This window comes from Pezoporus wallicus, unplaced genomic scaffold (assembly GCF_028554395.1).
Source record: "Pezoporus wallicus isolate ANWC-B61680 ecotype Strahan unplaced genomic scaffold, APGP_CSIRO_Pwel_v1 scaffold_11491, whole genome shotgun sequence".
In the NCBI taxonomy this organism is placed as follows: Eukaryota; Metazoa; Chordata; class Aves; order Psittaciformes; family Psittacidae; genus Pezoporus; species Pezoporus wallicus.
In genome coordinates this window covers 3,435,163-3,453,015 of record NW_026642649.1, presented here as the reverse complement: position 1 = coordinate 3,453,015, position 17,853 = coordinate 3,435,163, and the positions used below count along the sequence as shown (strand labels likewise).

At 46.8% G+C, this 17,853-nt stretch overlaps 1 long non-coding RNA gene across 1 annotated transcript; it reads right to left on the bottom strand.

Annotated features, from left to right (window-relative positions):
- Nucleotides 1-3,332: 3,332 nt before the first annotated feature.
- Nucleotides 3,333-14,696, bottom strand: LOC130610999 (uncharacterized). Its single transcript, XR_008975131.1, has 3 exons — nt 14,562-14,696; nt 4,197-4,275; nt 3,333-3,654 (listed from the first exon to the last, which is right to left on the bottom strand). It is a non-coding gene; the product is annotated as an uncharacterized LOC130610999 (long non-coding RNA).
- Nucleotides 14,697-17,853: the final 3,157 nt, after the last annotated feature.

Here is a 17,853-nt window from a genome sequence, read left to right as displayed (position 1 = left end):
CCGCATTTTAGCTCTACCTAACTCATGTGCTGCGTGCCCTTTTAAACCAATGAAGGGGGCTATGAAATCTGCCCTTGCATGGGTAGAGCAGAGCTCAGGGAAGCTGGCCAGGGAAGCTGTAGCTGGCTGCCTTTTCCAAAAGGGAGCAAATTCCTTTTCTTGGATACACCATGCTGGACCCTGATGTTAGCAGGCTATTAATAGCAGCAGGTCACTCTAGGGGAATGCATGAGGAGGTTTGCATGTGGAGGGATGCTGCAGTTAGTTAGCCAGAGGCTGGCTTCACCTGGGTCTCTCTTTCTGATCTCACAAGCTTTGTCCTCGTAAGTGTGTGTGCTTGGAACAACCTGTACCAGTGGTTGCAGTCACTTTGGGACTTCAGCCTCACGTTGTGCAGAAGTGCAGCCAGGAACCGTGCAAAGCTGCCTTTAGTGATCTGTTAAACCAGAAACGGAAAGAAATGTTGCCTGGTGCGTGAGTTTGTCCCGAAGACAGCCATAGGTACACTTGTCTCTGTATAATGTATACATAACGTATAGTTAATTTAGTTGTTGTGCAATTTGTTATGCCGAGGATAAACCAAAGGGCTTCCCACCCAGCACCGGTTTTGCATGGTGGTGTCATGGATGTGAACTGAGTTTATAGAATCAGACCTTTGTTGCGTTTATCTCTTCTCTAGTTAATCTAGATTACCATTTGAGGCGACAGGCCATTGAATACATGGAAGGTGAATTATACATCACCATAGTCTCACCATATAATGGTAGAGTAGCATAGGCATTACAAGTGAATATGGCTCTCTGACAGAAAGCAAAGCCCTCCCTCACCCCCTTTTTAAGAGCAGTGCCTCTGAAAATGACATTCGTTTTACTGTGGTCCTTAAGGCTAAAAGGAGAGGCACGTGTGACTCTTTGGCTCTTCAATTAAAATGAACTTTATTGCAAAAAGCTTGTTCTTTTGTTGTCTTGCCAGCTGGGTGGCTTCAGGATCTCGATCAATACATGCACAGCATTGTACAGTAGTTGTTCCCCATCCTCAAGAATGCACAGATTATGAATTCATAGGTTGGTGGTGCAGCTGATGGTGGCTTTGAGCTTCTCCATAGTCAGAAAAGGACTGAACCCGGTGCAGGCTGCCCGTATACAGCTTCAGTGAACCCAGATTTTATACTTGGACTTAGCCTGAGCTGGCAAAACAACACATCAGCCTCAAGGCTACCACAAAGGGTGCATCAGGCTGGCAGGGTCTGAAGCCCAGCTTCATCCTGGCTACCCTTAAATACAGGGGAAGCTAACTGAGGTGCCTGATTTCAAGAGCATCACCTAAACTCTAACACCTCCAGCCAGTGCAAGTGAGAGCAGGTGATGAGAATGGGATGAACCACCCTGGAGAACCAGTTTATCCATGTTGGGAGAAGAAATATAGGGATCTTAGGGTGACCAGTTAGTAATGCACTGAGTTGACAGGCACCCAGGTCTGCGTGTCTGAAAGTGTTCAGGTCCTGCCAGAGAGGACTACAGAGCTAGTGAAGCATCAGAGTAGCTGCTGTTGTATTGCTGGGACTGCTCAGACCTGGGAAGTGGGAAGGAAAGAGGGAAAACAGTGAGGTGAAGACAGAGGAGCAATTTGGGATAACGACAGTGAGTAAAGGAAGGAGAAAACACAGGAAAATCTAGAACAAAGAAGCTGAAAAGGTCACAACACTGCGCTCAGAGCACTTCGTAATGGTGTGCCTGTCTGCAAACCTGCTCTGAGCAGTGTGTTTGTTCCTCTCTCAGCACAATGCATTGGTGCTTCAGCTCCTCACTGCTGAGCAGCCCTAATGAACGCTCCTCTGTAGCCTCCTAAACCTCTCCCATGGCTTGTGTGGGCTACACTAGCATGCTTATAGAAGTTTGCTTAGCCATTAATAGATCTGCCCTCACTTCAAACTGCACCAGTGGCACGGAGCTTCAGGACCCCCTGTATCCTAAACAAATTCCTGGTGGCACGCCAGATTTAACTGCACACAAAAGCAATGTTGTTTTCTGGGGTTTAGAGCACTGCCTTTACATTCAACTGGAGGAGTTTTGCAGCCATCTACAGCCCATTGCCCTGATGTGAACCCAAAGGAACAGAGTTGTTTTCTCCACAGGTGCGTTTGTCCCTATGCATCACATCACATCCTGGGTGCTGGCGTGGGCTTCAGCGCTGAGGATTTACAATTTACAATCAAATTTACATTTGATTGCTCTGCTTTTAAAAGAATGTCACTCTCAGAGAGAATTTCCATGCCTCGGGACACAAGGAAAGGGTTGTTAGGGCTGTTTCGAATGGAGCCTTGGCTCTTTGTGTGTCAGGGTATTCTGCTTCAGCTTCCCATTTGTGGGCTCTTTGCCCCCATGCTGGTGTCTTCCAGCAGACCAGACCTCCCTGGTAGTGGAGTAATAGTGGAATGGATTATCATAGAATCATAGAATCAACCATGTTAGGAAAGACCTTTAAGCTCATCCAGTCCACTCGTTCCCCAGCACTGCCAAGGCCACCGCTAACCCATGGCACTGAGGGCCTCATCTACACAGTGTATGCACACTCCCAGGGATGGTGATCCCACCACTTCTTAATGCCATCTTTCAGGGGGTTTGAAACTTGACCGAGTATTTCTCTCTCTAAAGCATTAGTTATGCCTGCAGTGAGGCCCTGAGGACCTGTCAGGTATTCATGGTGCAAAAACTGGACTTGCAACTCTCAATCCTCATTCTGACCATGTGAACACTAGTGCTCCATGGGGGATGCCTTTAGGATGGATATTGCAACCGAAGGAGTAAGTTTTGCAATCTCTACTACCTCTGAGCACCAGGGGTGAGCAAGTCCTGGGAGGGAACAGCACTGGAGGACCCACATCCCACCTGCTCTTGGCTGCTTGACAGCCCTCAGGGGTTACAAACCACCTCTGGAGTGTGGTTTGGAGCAGCCTGAGGTCACATATTGAGTGAGGGGCTATGGGCATCTCCTCTGTAGTTCCCTCACTTCTCTGGTGCTCAGGCCTGAATCTCAGAGTTCTGTGGCTTTGAAGAAACCATCGCCCATGTCTGACTACATACATCCACAAGGTTCCTGCATTTAGGAATGTTGCTGGTCATTATCTGTGATGGGAGGTGGTTGCTCCCGAGTGAGGATTTGCTTATGCAGAGTCGTTGAGGAAAAGCTTAATCTGAATTAACTAAATGTGTGAATTGAAGGTGGATTAGTGGTGCCACATCAATGGATGGATTCCTTCAATTCTTCTCTGCAGAACTAAAATGGTCCTAATTTGTTTCAGCATAATTATGAAAGAGGATGTTACACGGGCCTTTAATGAGATATAATTTCCTGACCGTAAAAGTTAGTCTGGGTTAGTTTCTTTGTGCCTCCCAGCAGGGGTGAGATTAGGATACAGTCCCGATTTTGCTTTTAGTAGGAAACCCGTATTGTCTTTACTGGGGATTTTAGTAACTGATTCTGATAATGAAGGAAGCGGGTTTTATTATGATTATACTATTTTTAATCTTAGGTTATAAAAGCAATTAATTAATCCTCCCCATGTCCCTGTGAGGCTGGTAAAGGCGTTGTAACAATCGCTTCATTCCTTGCTGTGCTATGTCTGCTTGTAGTGTGGAATAGAGCAAAGCAGGGCTACAAGATATGGGAGGGGAAATGAATATCAGATCTTATTGAATGCACAAGAGGAATTAAGCAAGGAAAAGGATGTTGCTACCCAGCTTAGAATTTGGTCGAACCACCATGATGCACTCACCAAAGAGTGTCAGGGGAGCTTTGGAGATCAGGGCGTCTGCTTTATATCTAACCAGCTCTACAGCACGTATAATGGTACCACACACAGTGCACTGTGCTGTGGGGGTGGCTTAGTAGCAGGGTGTGAATATCAAGGATTAAGAATAATTTATCTGCTTTCCTTTCATGTGGCAATGGGATTTATCCGGTTAAGTTACATTTCTTCCCCCAAAAAATGAATGAAAAGAAATGTTAAGAAGAAAACCCCTCTGAGATGATGACTGCTCTCTGAAGGCTGACTGCCCATTCCCAGAGCCTGCTCCATCGCTGCTGCAGTGCCAAGCGGTATTCCTCGCCATCCCTTCTCCTTACAGACAGCCTCTTCCTGCTCCTCAGCAGACGGTGTATTTCCTACTCGATGCTAAGTCTCGTGTTTGCCTCACTTCTTTAAATGAGAGCAAGCACGGCGCTTTTGTTCTGCTCCTTTTGCAGTGCCGTTTTGCTGATCTTCTCTGCGTGTATCTGAAAGGTCAGGAAAACAAATCAATACAGAAAAGGACCTCCTGCCCCTTTTAACCTAACATGTGGGAGGGAGGGAAAGGAAATCGCCAATTACATGAAAGGGAACTTTAAATATGCTTGAAAAAAGCACAGTGGGAGTGAGGGTTTGGAAGGAGAGGTGTTGACAAGACCAGTCTCTGCAGTTCACAGGGTGCCTTGAGGAACATGGGGTCTTCTCCTCCACGGCAGCATGTATGGGCAGATCCATAGGGCTGAAAAGCATCCCGTGAAAGGCACCGTGAAAGGGAATGACCCTCTCATTTCAGCATCACTGACTGTGAAGGTGTCTGTGAGAGAGACCTTGATACACTGAGAGCTGGACGGAGACTCGCCACGTGATTCGATGGCTTGCAGATGCTGACCACTGTCTTCTGCTAGCTTCAGTGGGTTTGCTTCAGTACTTTCTGGCTACCACTGTCTTATTTCCACTCCTCCAGGTGAGCAGCTTCTGCAGATAACCACCAGAGCACCAGGAAGTGGGGCAGATGCTCCATATCTGCACAGCAACTGGACCCCTGCTGCACCATCACTGGAGCAGTGAGGCCTGTAATTGAGTGTTGGTCTACACTCAAGCCTGAATACTGCAGGCAAGTGTACTAGTGACTGCCTCTGTTCCCAACATGTAGCCTCAAGCGTTCAGCTGAGAGTCCTCCATTAGAATAACATTCCTGGGAGCTTCCTTGGCAGTCAATGGACAGGAGAGAGCTCTCCCTTTCCTTTCCAGTGATGAAAACTTCTAGAGTGCTCATATAGGATCATATAGGGTCTTCATGCAAGTGTATCACGTTAGATGCAAAAAATTCAGACCTTACTCTCTTGAATTATTTTAGTCTTTAAACATCTGCCTTTGAATTTAGCCTTGATTGATCCATCATCGGGTGCAAGGCTCTTGAACACTGTGCAAGGTGAGCCTGCAGAGCTGTGGCTCTGATACCTCTGGTGTTTTGATTTAAGGCTTTAGCTTAAGCCACCAACAGAGTACTCTGTGTGCATGTGTGTGTGCATAACACATTGTACTTTTTCTGCCCACAAACTCACAATTAGAGTAGGCTACCAATGACTGTAAGTTTGGCTTCAGGAAACAGATGTTCCTGTATCTTGCAGTGGCCTCAGATCTCTAAAAGAGATGAACCACAAAGATGAATGCTAATAAGTAAAGCCCTAATAAGTAAATTTCAGCCATCTTCTTCTGTGAAATCCTTGAAATAGTGAGACCATGAGGCAACACCATGCCTTTGGGTTAGATGGCTCCTTCGTGGAAGAGAAATCACAAAGCTCTGGCTATCACCTTACTGGAGGGCATGGAAAAGGACTTTCATGGGTGAATGGTCTTTTAAATCCCTAAAGCCACCAAAGGTTTCTGAAACACACCTGGCCATTGCTGGGACACTTGTTCATACATAGCCATGTGTTTGCTTACACAAGAGAGGTAAACTAAGTCCTTTTTGGAGCCCTCTTTCCCTATCACACTGTTGGGGTACAGATATGACAGGGCCTAGGTTTGAGTCATCCATGGTTTGAAGTTTAATTTTGCAAAACCCAAATTTTCCACTTGAACTTCCCTAAGAGCATCTTCCAATGTGACCTCATGTCAGATTTGCCCTCGTGCTGGCAGGGGTGTGAGCAGCCAAGATGCACAATGGGGATGTCTATAACCATGCGACCACCACTGGTGATCTAGTGCTTCACTTCTACATCAAGCAGTGCATGGGGGCAAAGGGTGCAGCTCCATCAGCTCTGCTGCTCAATTTTCCCTTGTGGCTAAGCTAAAAGCCTTGGAAAACACTAAAATCCCCAAAGGTAATGCAGGACAGCACTTAGCTTCTCTAGTATGTGAGCAATGTTGGGTACTCACTCTGCAGTAGTAGTAGTAGTAGTGATAACAATAATAATACTGCACTGCAAGCCCTATTGGTGTCCTTCATTCTGGGTTAGAACTACAACAAGAAACATCCAGTTTTGTGGGTTTGGGTTTCTGAGAGCTCTTTGTAAGTCTTCCTGAGGCAGTAGCTCGAATGCCTGAGAGGAGAAATTGCCTTTGCTTGTTCTGATGCAACCTCTCTGAGTATTCCAAGACCTCCCCAGAAATAGCCCTTGGCCTTTCTTCTGGATGATGGAGAGCTGGTGAAAGGTAGTGAGGGGTGGAGGAGCCCCTGCAGTAGACAGATGATTCAGTCCCAACACGGAGTTGCTGTGAGTTGTACGGGTTTATTCCTCTGGAAGGGCCAAAGCCTGGCAGCAGAGAGGCTGCGTCACTCCAGATTTCACCCCGACTGCCTCTGCTATCATTACTTCTATAATCGGTGTCACACCATGGCCTGTTGCTAACTTTTCCTCCTTATTTTATTATGTAGGCCCCTTTCTGTCTGCAGGCAGTGAGCTTTCCAGTGATGACAGTATTTACTGAAGGGAGCAGAGCTGTCAGTTTGGACACACATGGGAAGACTGCAGGAAAAAGGAGGCGAGCCTCAGTATCTGCCTCAGCTTCACTCAGGGTTTGCTGAGCCTGCCAAAGTCTCAATGGTGTGAGTGGATCACTGGGACTCTGAAGAAAGCAGCCATGAAGAAATCTGTCAGAGATTAAAACCGTATGTGCATGGTGACCCACCAGTGCTAAGGGCTAACTCCAGAAACTGAGGCCAAATGCATGGGAAGGAAGTGCTAGTGGGGTTAAATATGGGTTTACAAACTCCATCCAGCTTTGACAGGAGGAGCCCAGGAGTGCTCACTCAGTGGCCATCTCTCAGGAGGATCAGGAGGTGAATACACATGGAGGGATTTGAAGTATCAGGGATGCTGCTCTGGGTTCTCCAGCAGAGAAAACACGCTGTTGCTATGGGTCCATACATACCTTAACAGTTGGAAGAAAGCCCAGCAGTTTTGCTGGTCAATAATTTTTCAGAGCTGGGAGAAAAGCTTGAGTTGGGCTTAGAGATTGTGCTTTCTGTCTATGACCTGATTTGCTCTGACTTCACATGAACAACAAAATGTGTTCAGTGTCACTACTGATAACCTACTTTCTCGAAGGAAAGAGTCTCACTCTCAGACAAACGGTGCCTTCAACCTTTAAGGAAGAAAAAGAAGAAGGTGGTTTGTAAATTAAACCCCTTTGGATGCCTGGTTATTAATAACTTCCCTTGATTTTGCTATCTCCCTTCTTGAAACTCGAACACATACTTTGGAATAACAGTAGTGATTTTAAAATACCCACTAGCATCTTCATTGATAATGCAAATTCCCTGATCCCAGCCGAGTTCAGGCTTTGGCAGTTGCTTTTCATTCATGCTGGTGAATGCAGGAGCAGAATGGGGTCCTATAATTAAACTCCCTGCAAGGCATTCCTTCCCCTCCTCAACTTAAGGGAAGGCTGGAAACGCTTCATCCAGTAACCCTTGTTATCCTCAGAAGCTGACAGTGTGGGGTGTGAAACCTTTAAGCTGTGGCACCAAGGACTGAATTTGACTCTTGATGCAGCTCTGGATCATGTCATGTTCTGTCCGAGACCTACGTAGTTCAATAAATTGGGCAACATATGGGAAGAATAGATTCTGAGGGAAATGGGATGACCTCACCCTAATCTTGAAGCTTGGGCTGAGATTTAAAAAGGAGAGCAGTCAATTCCTACCCACTGCAGGATAACCTAACCTCTTTCCTGTAGTACACAGAAGAGAAACAGATAAAGGCAGCTCCCAAGGACACCACTTTTTGCCCAAACTTTACCAATCACTTGTAAAAAAAGAGGTGTAGTGAATTGATAAATGCGAAGCAAAATCCTTTGGACAGGAGGGAAAAACTGGTGTCAATGACACCATTTTCCAGCCCCTAGATGTACTCAGGCTGGTCTTCCCGGAACACTTGCGTTATGGAATTCCAGCAATCAAGTAATATCATCACACGGACGTGGCCTGACAGGCCTCTTACCACACACAAGCTATGTGTGTTGTCAACATAAACTTGCTTATCGTGTGTCTCACAATAGATGCTGGTTTTTCTCTCCTTAGCAGCAAGCGCTGTGAATCCCACAGAGGACCTCGCATGAACTTTATGCGTCAGTCAAAGCTGGTTTTGTGTGGAGTAGCTGCTATATGTTTTGTTTGACTCGTTTGGGCTTTGGTTTTTAATTCTAATTCGTATTCTTGTTCGTGGCTTGCAGAAGTTGCCTGGAAACCATCTGGTGTCAGCTCGCTCCGCCAGGACACACGCTCCCATGTGCAGGCAGAGAGATAAGCGTAACTTCTGAGTCTTTAAAATGAAATTCAATTACCATCCCCCTTTCCCCCTCCCATGGATGTGATAGATGAGAACCAAAACACATCAAAACAAAGTCAGTAAAGTCTGGTGTGGGTATTGCGTGGGGCTGTGTGGATGGAGAAGGAGGTCTCGAGGTGGTGGCAGAGCTGCATTTGCCTCCATTACAAGATCCAGCAGGCTTCTGGTGGACCCTTCTCTGCTCCTGGCAATAGAGAGCAGCCACAGACGTGGTTCTCCTGAGCTTTTTGCCTCCCTGCTTGTGAAGGTAACAGTTATTTCCTTCACCATGCATCCTGCCCGAAATCTCCCCTTGGCTCTCCCTGTCTCCTGTGGTGGTTGTGATGAGAAGTGGTTAGAGAAGAGCAGACTGAGAGGGGATCCCATCAATGCAGATCAGTATCTCAAAGGTGGGCACCAGGAGGATGGTGCCAGGCTCCTTCCAGGGGTGCCCAGCGACAGGACGAGGAGCAATGGCCATAAACTAGCACACAACAAGTCTCACCTCAGCATGAGGAAGAACTTCTTCACACTGAGGGTGTCAGAGCACTGAACAGGCTGCACAGGGACGTGTGGAGTCTCCCTCTCTTGATACATCCCAAACCCTCAGGGACACGTTCCTGTGTGCCCTGCTCTGGACCGGGTGATCTACAGAGGGGCCTTCCAACCATAATGGTTCTTCTTGTGTTCTTCCAGGATAAAATCACCTTACATGTGATAAATCCAGAGAAGCTTATAGCACTGAGCACAGACCTGATGGTGGAAACGTCCTGTGCGAGTAGAGCTTGGAAAATAAAGGCTTTGTCAAGGCACTGACTGAAGAATTTGGGTTTTGAATCAAAACCCCAAAAGTTTATGAGGCTCTCCAGGAAAATACAAAAATGATTTTGGCTTGACCTGTAACACTTTATTTGGGAAATATTTATTTTTAGGGTGTCTGGCTCTTTTGCTTGTTACTTGGGATGCTTTCGAAATGAGAAACGCTATCTCAGAATGAAGTGTTGAAAGGAATTAAATACTCCTTAAGTTGAAAATGAACGTTTCAAACACTGAAAAAAGTTAAAAATTGCTCCCTTTGTGGGACTTGAAACAATTAGATTCAAATTGAATTTCCCAGTGCTTCTGCTCTCCCCAAATCCGCACTTTCTGGTGAGGTTTGCTATGCCTTGGCCTTCTTTCATGTGTATGCAGAGAATAAGTAGAGGTTTTAAGGACAAACATGAACACCTGCACAGCAGGAGGACCTGGGGGAGGCAGGAGAAAGCCCCTCACTCACCATTCAGGCAGTGGAGGCAGGAGCATCCAAGCTAACATCTGGACAGCGTGGTCCGATGCTGTTCAAAGGACCAACCTGGTGTAAATGGCTATTGACCAACTGACCTTCATGTTTTAAACCAGCCTCTTGCTTGCCAGGCAGGACTCTGAATCTATCAGAATGGTAGGTACAGCTTCATTTAGAGGTGCTGGTTGAGGTGGTGGGGCTGAGGATTTCTGAAGGCCTTGGGAGTGATTTGGAGTCAAAAGGGCAAGTGCCTGGGCACGGCGTGGATTGTCTATAGGAGCTCTATTTTCCTGAGCACTTCAGCAGGTGCTGGGGTGAGAAGGAAGGGGACTAAGACAGTTTTAACCATTAGGACCCAGTGTTTATCTGTGACTCTCAGAAACCATGGGTAGATTGTGATCACTGCCAAGTATTAACGCCTACTCGGTTCTCCATGTGCACTCAAAATGCAAAGGGCTGGCTCCCACCAGCTTCATGGGCAGCTCTTCATGAGGATGGCAGAGAAGAACTTTCTCAGTGGATGCTCTAGGGAACTTGCTGTATTGTATATCAGACTCTGGGTGAGTCTGAAGAAATGGAAGGGATCCTTTGTTTATACCTTCCTCTCCCCCACAGAGAGATAAGAGCTATATAAGTACATGGCTGACTCATGAGGCCCCCGAGTCTATATTTGCAACTGATTGTTCCCAGCTTTCACAGGGCGACACATGAGTTCTGAAAGACACATGGGATTTACTGGCATGGTAGGGGTCAGGCAGCAGGACAGTGCTGTTTGGAAGAGGGATGCTAAATCTGCTTACAGATTTGAATGCAGTCATTTGTCTTGGCAATGCAAACCATCCTGGGAGTCTTGAGCACTGACCTAAGGAAATATTTCTAATAAAGAGAACTGATTTCCTGGCAATTAGAGCACATCACAGGCTTTAATCTGAAATCATGCAGAATATTGTTGTTCTGATGATCTAACAGACTGAAGACGACTTCTAATTGCAGGAGCGATGGTACCGCTATAATAATATGTTAACTGAATAAATGCCCAGTTCCTCTGACCTCAAGGAATTCAAATTCCTCCAAGATGGAGTGCTTATTTCAGTAATTCAAGGATAAGAAGCGTACTGGGGGACATTGAAAAGAACTCTTTGTGTGTCACTTCAAGAAAGATACAGGTTAAATCTGCCAAAACCCCCTAAATTTACCCCCCTGAATGTAAATCTGTAAGCAAAACAAATTGATCTGAAGTAGCAGTAAAAGCTCAAGTGCCTTCTTGTATGGTGATGTGGCACCAGCATAAGTGTATGGTAACCTCTCTGCAAGTTACAGCAGAACAGGGGGATCTTGCTAGTCTAGGGGTTAGGCAACATTTGGAAGGGATGTAATGTGGTTTTGGGCACAAACAGCAGTGCTTTAAGGATCTCTTTAGCCTTGAGTTAATGCAATGGGTTGCAAATCTTCCTTTCACCTGCACAGCCAGTTAGTCTGGAAGGCTTGCTTCAGACAGTGAATTTGACAGCAAAGCAGGGCAATGTCAAGAAGGGTACGACAAGCTTAAAGCCATTTTGAGTTACCTGAAAGTTCCTGTTGTATTGGTGGCAGTCCCAAGCGCACCCTGTCTAACTCAAGCTAGATAAAAGCAAGGTGTTAAGTTTAGTTGTCTTAAGAGCTGTGTGCTAAGGTAAGTCAAAAGGGATGAACTGCCTCGTGTTCTCCCTCTGTTACTCCTAGAGCAGTTAGGCAGCTAATTTAGGCTGAGTGCATGTCAGGCTAATAAGCCACAAGATGAAGCACCCACTGGTTGCCACCAGTGCTCTGCCCGTAGGCCATGGCACACTACCATCCAGTGTTGCTGGTAGTTGGTGCACGGACTATCAGGCAGATGTGGAAATATCTGACCCTGCCAATGGCCTATGTAATCTTACATAGACTTATGAAAACTTACCTAAACCATTACCAGCTTGGCTTGCTTAGAAGCTAATGTCTTCAAATACAGCCTGGGCACTCAAAAGTTCCAGTTTTAACGGCACAGGAATGTTGAACGGAGGACTGGAAGAAGTGCAAAGCGTGATGGAGACCCAGTCTTTCTTTGTAACACAAAGCATTTAATGGATATTGTTGTATATCTTCTGAAAATTCACTTCATAGTCAAAGTGTCCCATGTTTTTAGAAGTGTGAATGCATTAATCATGGGTAAGGAGTTTGAGTTCTGCGTTGCAGCTGAAGGAAAGAGCTTCCCTGGTACAAATAACTGTCCCTTAAGGCTGTTTTCTCTGCGTTCTTTGGTTCCCTTCCAGTTATGCCCTATCTGTCCGTGGTTATCCAGGCTATATTAGTGCCTCCTTTAGAAGTTAATCAGGTTTTCAAGCCAGAGTTGAGCCCTTGTTGAACTGGTTTTCCTGGAGAAGAACCATTAAACAGAAAAGCCACAAAACTAAGATGGGAGGCTAATTACAGTCATCAAAATTTGTTACTCTCTGCTCATTTATAAGTGGAGGAAAATTCACTATATTCCAGAAACATAATGAAACAAGTGCCATTTTGGCTTTATAGTGTATCTGCATACCAAACCAGGCCTCTGCTACTGGATCTTTGGTTGCCAGGGCTGTTTGTTAGGTTGTGCTGCTATAGTTTCTGAATAACTAGTCAACCAATGAAGTTCTAAATAACATTAGTCAGCCAATGAAGTTCTAAATAACATTAGTCAGCCAATGAAGTTCTAAATAACATTAGTCAGCCAATGAAGTTCTAAATAACATTAGTCAGCCAATGAAGTTCGTTGGTCTAAACTCACGTGTGCCCTGTTCTGTGTTTGCAGCTTGCCCTACAGCAATAGTTAAGAGTTGTCGAAGAGTGGTAAATGCTCCATCCCTGGCAGTGTTCAAGGCCAGGTTGGACAGAGCATGGGGTGACATGGTCTAGTGGGAGGTATCCAACCCCATGGCAGGGGGCTGGAACTGGATGCGCTTAAGGTCCTTTCCAACCCAAACCTTTCTATGATTCCATGGTTCTCCTGTTTATTCACATGGAGCGCTCTGGTTACTAACAAAAGATGAAGTTCACAGTGCCAAATTCAAGTGCTAATAAATAAATAGCAAAGCCAAATGCTCAGGACATTGGGCTCAATCTTCAGCGAAGTCAGCTGCTGCTCAGGCTCAGTTCTTGCGCGTGTCTGTCTGCAGGAACGCTCGTATCCAGCCTTAGTGGCCATAAATTGCACAGTCCAATGTGAATGCTATAAACATTCAGGAATGTGCTTCACGAAGCTCTGACTAAACACATCCTCCCACGCCGTGCTGTTTCAGCAGCTGTCTCCTATGTCTCCCAAGCCCACAAAAGCACCTGAGTAAGGTGTCTGTCTGCTAGGACTTGGCAACCTAGCCATAAATCCCTAGCTGTCATTCCTGTGCTGAAAGCCATCAAGGGGTTTGCTGAAGGAAAAATCATCTCTAGCTTCATCCTTGCCTTCTGTCTAGACATATTCTCCTTCCCTGGCATGCTGAGGAAGCGAGGAGGGATGCCGGGGTGTTCACTGATGCTGCATCTGGGAATCATGGTAAATAGAACATGTCTGAGAGCTGAAACTCGGCTTGCAGCCTCTAAGTGCACAAGAGCAGCACAGCACCTGCAGCCTTGGAAGCTGGGCTGACAGATAAATGAATTTTAACATATGCTGTTTAAGGCTGTTACCAGCCTCCTCATTACTGGAGATGGTTTAGGGAGTGACTAAAATGCAGGTGGCCCTTTTCTAACACACAGTGGGTCAGAGACACTGTTGGGTTAAGCTGGAGTGGGTAGATTGTAGCTGCAGCAATTGGGAGCAGAGGAGGAGATAGCAAATACACAGCCATGGACTGCAATGAGTGAGGTCTGCACTTAGATGAAACGTATTCCTTAGCGATATCAGGGCTGCTGTTGTGGACTCTAAATGGGATCCTGTGATGAGCCCGATCTTTGATGGTATTGGGTGAACATCAGTGCTCATTCCAGCTTATTATGTGTCCTGCAGTACCTGTCATGCCTCTCTGCCATCTACAGCAAATAATGACTCTGGCAATTACAAAGGCTTTGTGTGCCTGCAGATCAGAAACAGCATCTCTCAAGGGGCAGGCTTTCTGCATCTCAGCACTGCAAATCCTTCCCTCATGTAGCGATTTGGGCCCTTTTGTCTCCCCTTTCCTCTGCGCCCGCTGGTCTGTGAACAGCAGAAGCTTTACAGATGAGAACCCCCTCCGAGAGGCAGCTTCACCTCCTGTTTTTCCCATTTTAATACCTGACCCTCCTCCTTGTCTTTGGAAAACTGGGACAGGATTTGGTGTCAAACGCCCAAGCTCTGCTTCATTCAGGGCCTGATCAAAAGTCCACTAAAACCAGTGGAAAAATTCCATCGGGTTTGCTGTTTGCTACCTTATTCCCAGCTCCCATCTGGCTGCGTCCCTTTGGCTGTATGGACATGCAGGGCATCCGTGGATGCTCAGAGGGGGGTGGGATTTTTGGCAAAGGCTCCCACAGAAGGCAGCCTTGTCTCCCTGTGAGGCTCTGGGGTGTTCCACTTGGTCCAAATCTGCCATTCCATCTGCTTTCCCATTCTCGGGCTCACGTCCTAGCACACCACCAGCCAGGCACGGGGCTTAGTGTCAGGCAGGCAAGACATTATGTTTTTAACCTTGCCATACCTTTTTCCTCTCATTTTTGGTTGCTCCCTGGTGTCCCCCCACCACCTCACCTCAAGCTGCCATCCCAGAGCAGCGATCACACACTGCCCCATCGCCAGTGCACCCTCCCTCTGTGCTGACACCTAAGGTGGGTGTTAGGTTCTGCTCCTTACCACGGTTATGAAGTCCAAATCAGACCTTGCTTTGCTGCCCTGTTCACATGCACCTTCCACCATCCCTGCAGTGCGTTGAGTGCATGTTCAGACCACAGATGGAGGCAGAATAATGGGGGCATCTGGGGAGGGTCTGCTCAGAAAGAAAGCATTGGAAGGAGGGCTTGACATTTGACACACATGGCTTCGGCATCGGACCTTTGGTTTGGGAAAATCATGGAAATAATCATGGCACTTTTGATCTTCCACGTGCTCTTCCCTCGCTAACTGATGGGTGTAATCGAATGGTCATGCTCTGCAAATACAGCTGGTAGCAAACAGCAAGGGTCAAGCTTTCTGCTGCTGTAATGGCTTTGAAACATCAGTGCCAATCTCATGGTGTGAAAATTAAAGACCAAAGTCTGTTTAAGGGTACAACATCTTGTTTAGTCAATGGAATCGCATGCCTGTTAATAAGAGTGGAATCAGATCCTAATTAATGTCAGGCTGGGCACATATATTCTTCCATTTTAATACACATGATTACTGGCAACATGAACACTCTCATGTGAAGAGATTTGAGCTTTGAGATATAGGAATTGGATATTGATCCTAATTATAAGACTTAATATCCCAATATTTCTCATATTGGTTCCTGTGGGAACCTTTGACAGAGGAGGGAGAATGACCCCAAGGTACCCAGCCAGTTTCTGCTGTACGATGTCATGTGCACACACCCCACCATCCACACAGGTCAGCTGTAGCTTTGGGGATGCCCTGGGGTACCCAGGAATGAGCCTGTGATGTTGAATCCTTGGTTCCTCCATGCAGCCAGGGGTCTATCAAGAGCAAGTTGCACCAGCTTTGCTGTTGATGTCTGGATGATGTGGCCATGGCTCCACTCATTCCAGCCAGGATTATGGGAGGAAGGATCCCAGCCTGAGCACGCCATGGAAGGGGTGCCCAGGCTTTCCCCAGGAGCAAGACTGGAGCCACAGCCTTGCAAGGTAAATATGGAGCAATCTAATTTTAAAGGTATTACTCAGTATTGAATAATTCAGCTCTGCAAAGTGCAAGGTCCCTGTGTGGTACCAGCGACAGAGCTAGGTAAAAGCCAGCCCATGGCAAACAGAGCCCAGATCAGCTACGTTAAAGAGCTGCAGGCACTGATTCCCAGTTCTCCTGGGTGAGAGGCAGATCAGCATTGTGTTTGCGTTTTCAAGATCAAGTATCTCAAATCATAAATGTCAATAGAATTATGAAGTACATTGAAAGCTTCCAAGTTATTTAAAATCAAATAACAACCCTGTCATGCAGCCAAGCCAAGTACTGCTCAGATCCGCTCAACCCTTGCAGGAGGCAAAGGAGGCTTTCAATTTCTTTGCTCAATCACTTCATTAAATTCCAATTCCTCTTAAAAGCTTGGCAGTCCTTATCCTCTCCCACTTACTTCTGACACAAGTCCCCTTTGTCTGTGCTCGGGTTTCTCCTGCTTTCTGTGCTTACCCACCTTTCTATATGCCAAAGTCTCACTGAGCCTCAAGGCAGTGCCCCTAAGTGAGGACAACTAATGGTATTATTGTGAGCAATTTACTTGTCCTGTGTAGCCACTGCCTCGAGCTGGGATGTGTCTGTGTGCAACCAGGAGGAACGCTGCTCTGGCTTCTTGTGGGATCTGGGATGAGAAGCGTGCTGCACGTTGTTAGCCAGCAATGCCTTTGCAGGAGGTAAAAGCGTTTTGGCCAGCCCTTGTCCCCAGCAAGGTTCCCTGCTTGGTGTGGCAACAAGATGAAATGAGAGGCAGGGTGGTCGTGCTGGTGGGGTTACATGGTAAAGGTGAATCTTCTGACCTCAGGACTGTCATTATTCCACAACAGAAAAAGCAGGAATGAGCTGAGAAATGGCCTGTAAAATCCCAGTACTGCTACCTAGTGACAGCTGCTGCCACCCTGTAATGTGGTTTCAGGCTGTGAGAAACACCACTGCAAGGGTCCCTGGGCTCTCCAAGGTCAGGATGTAGCTCTAGATGATCACAGTGTGCCTTTTTCCTGTTCTTTTCCTGCTGAGGTATGGTATTAGTGTATTCTGTGCTAAGAGGGGCTGCGTGGGGACCTCAGAGCAGCTTCCAGTGTCTGAAGGGGGCTACATGGATGCTGGAGAGGGACTCTTCATCAGGACAAGGGGTGATGGGTTCAAACTGAAACAGGGGAAGTTCAGGTTAGATCTAAGACAGAAGTTCTTCCCTGTGAGGGTGCTGAGGCGCTGGCACAGGGTGCCCAGAGAAGCTGTGGCTGCCCCATCCCTGGCAGTGTTCAAGGCCAGGTTGGACACAGGGGCTTGGAGCAACCTGGTCTCGTTTGAGGTGTCCCTGCCCATGGCAGGGGGTTGGAACTGGGTGAGCTTTAAGGTCCTTTCCAACCCAAACCAGTCTGGGATTCTATGAAATACACCCAACAGGCTGCAGCTCAACCCAAGCATGCACTTTTATGCATGGGATTCCTTAGCTTTCCCCCTCTGTACTCTCACAGGTACTCAGGGAAAGGCAGCAGCAGAAGATGCTGTAGGAGAAAGCCACAAAAATGAACTATAGATCCTGAAGGATGCCACTTTTCTCTTTCTTAAAGAAGTTCTGGTCACAGCTGAAGGTGCTTTATGCTGTGACTTGTGCTTGTAGCAGCCTGTACAGGTTCATGTGTTCTCATTCCTGCTGGGCCATTCCACCAGCACATGACTGTGGTGCCTTGGTTTATTTTCTTTTATAATCTCTTCCTAGGCTCTCTCTGAGATTTCTTGTCTTGGGAGATCCTGCTTAAGCCGGATGGATTATTCAAATGTTCTTGGTGCAGCTCCAATTCCGGCTTAATTTCTCTCTAGCTGTTAGGGTTTCCGACTGGAAAAGTTACCCTACAGATTAGTGAATCCTTACTGAAAGCGGCATCAGTAACACATGCCACAAAAGAGCTGGAATCCCCATGTGCAAGGCTCACCATGAATGCTGCTGCAGATGGAGCTTGCTCGCATCACCTGCCTGAAGAGCAGGGCTGGTCCTCCTAGGGATGAAGAGCATGGGTTTGCCCATTCCCTGAAGCGAGTAAGAGGGTGTAGGCTGTGTAGCTCTTTGCCCATGGGCTTGCACACCACCATGGCCATGGGTCAGTTTATGCCTTGCTTTTGACACCACTGGTGAGTTAAAATCAGACCTGAGAGGAAG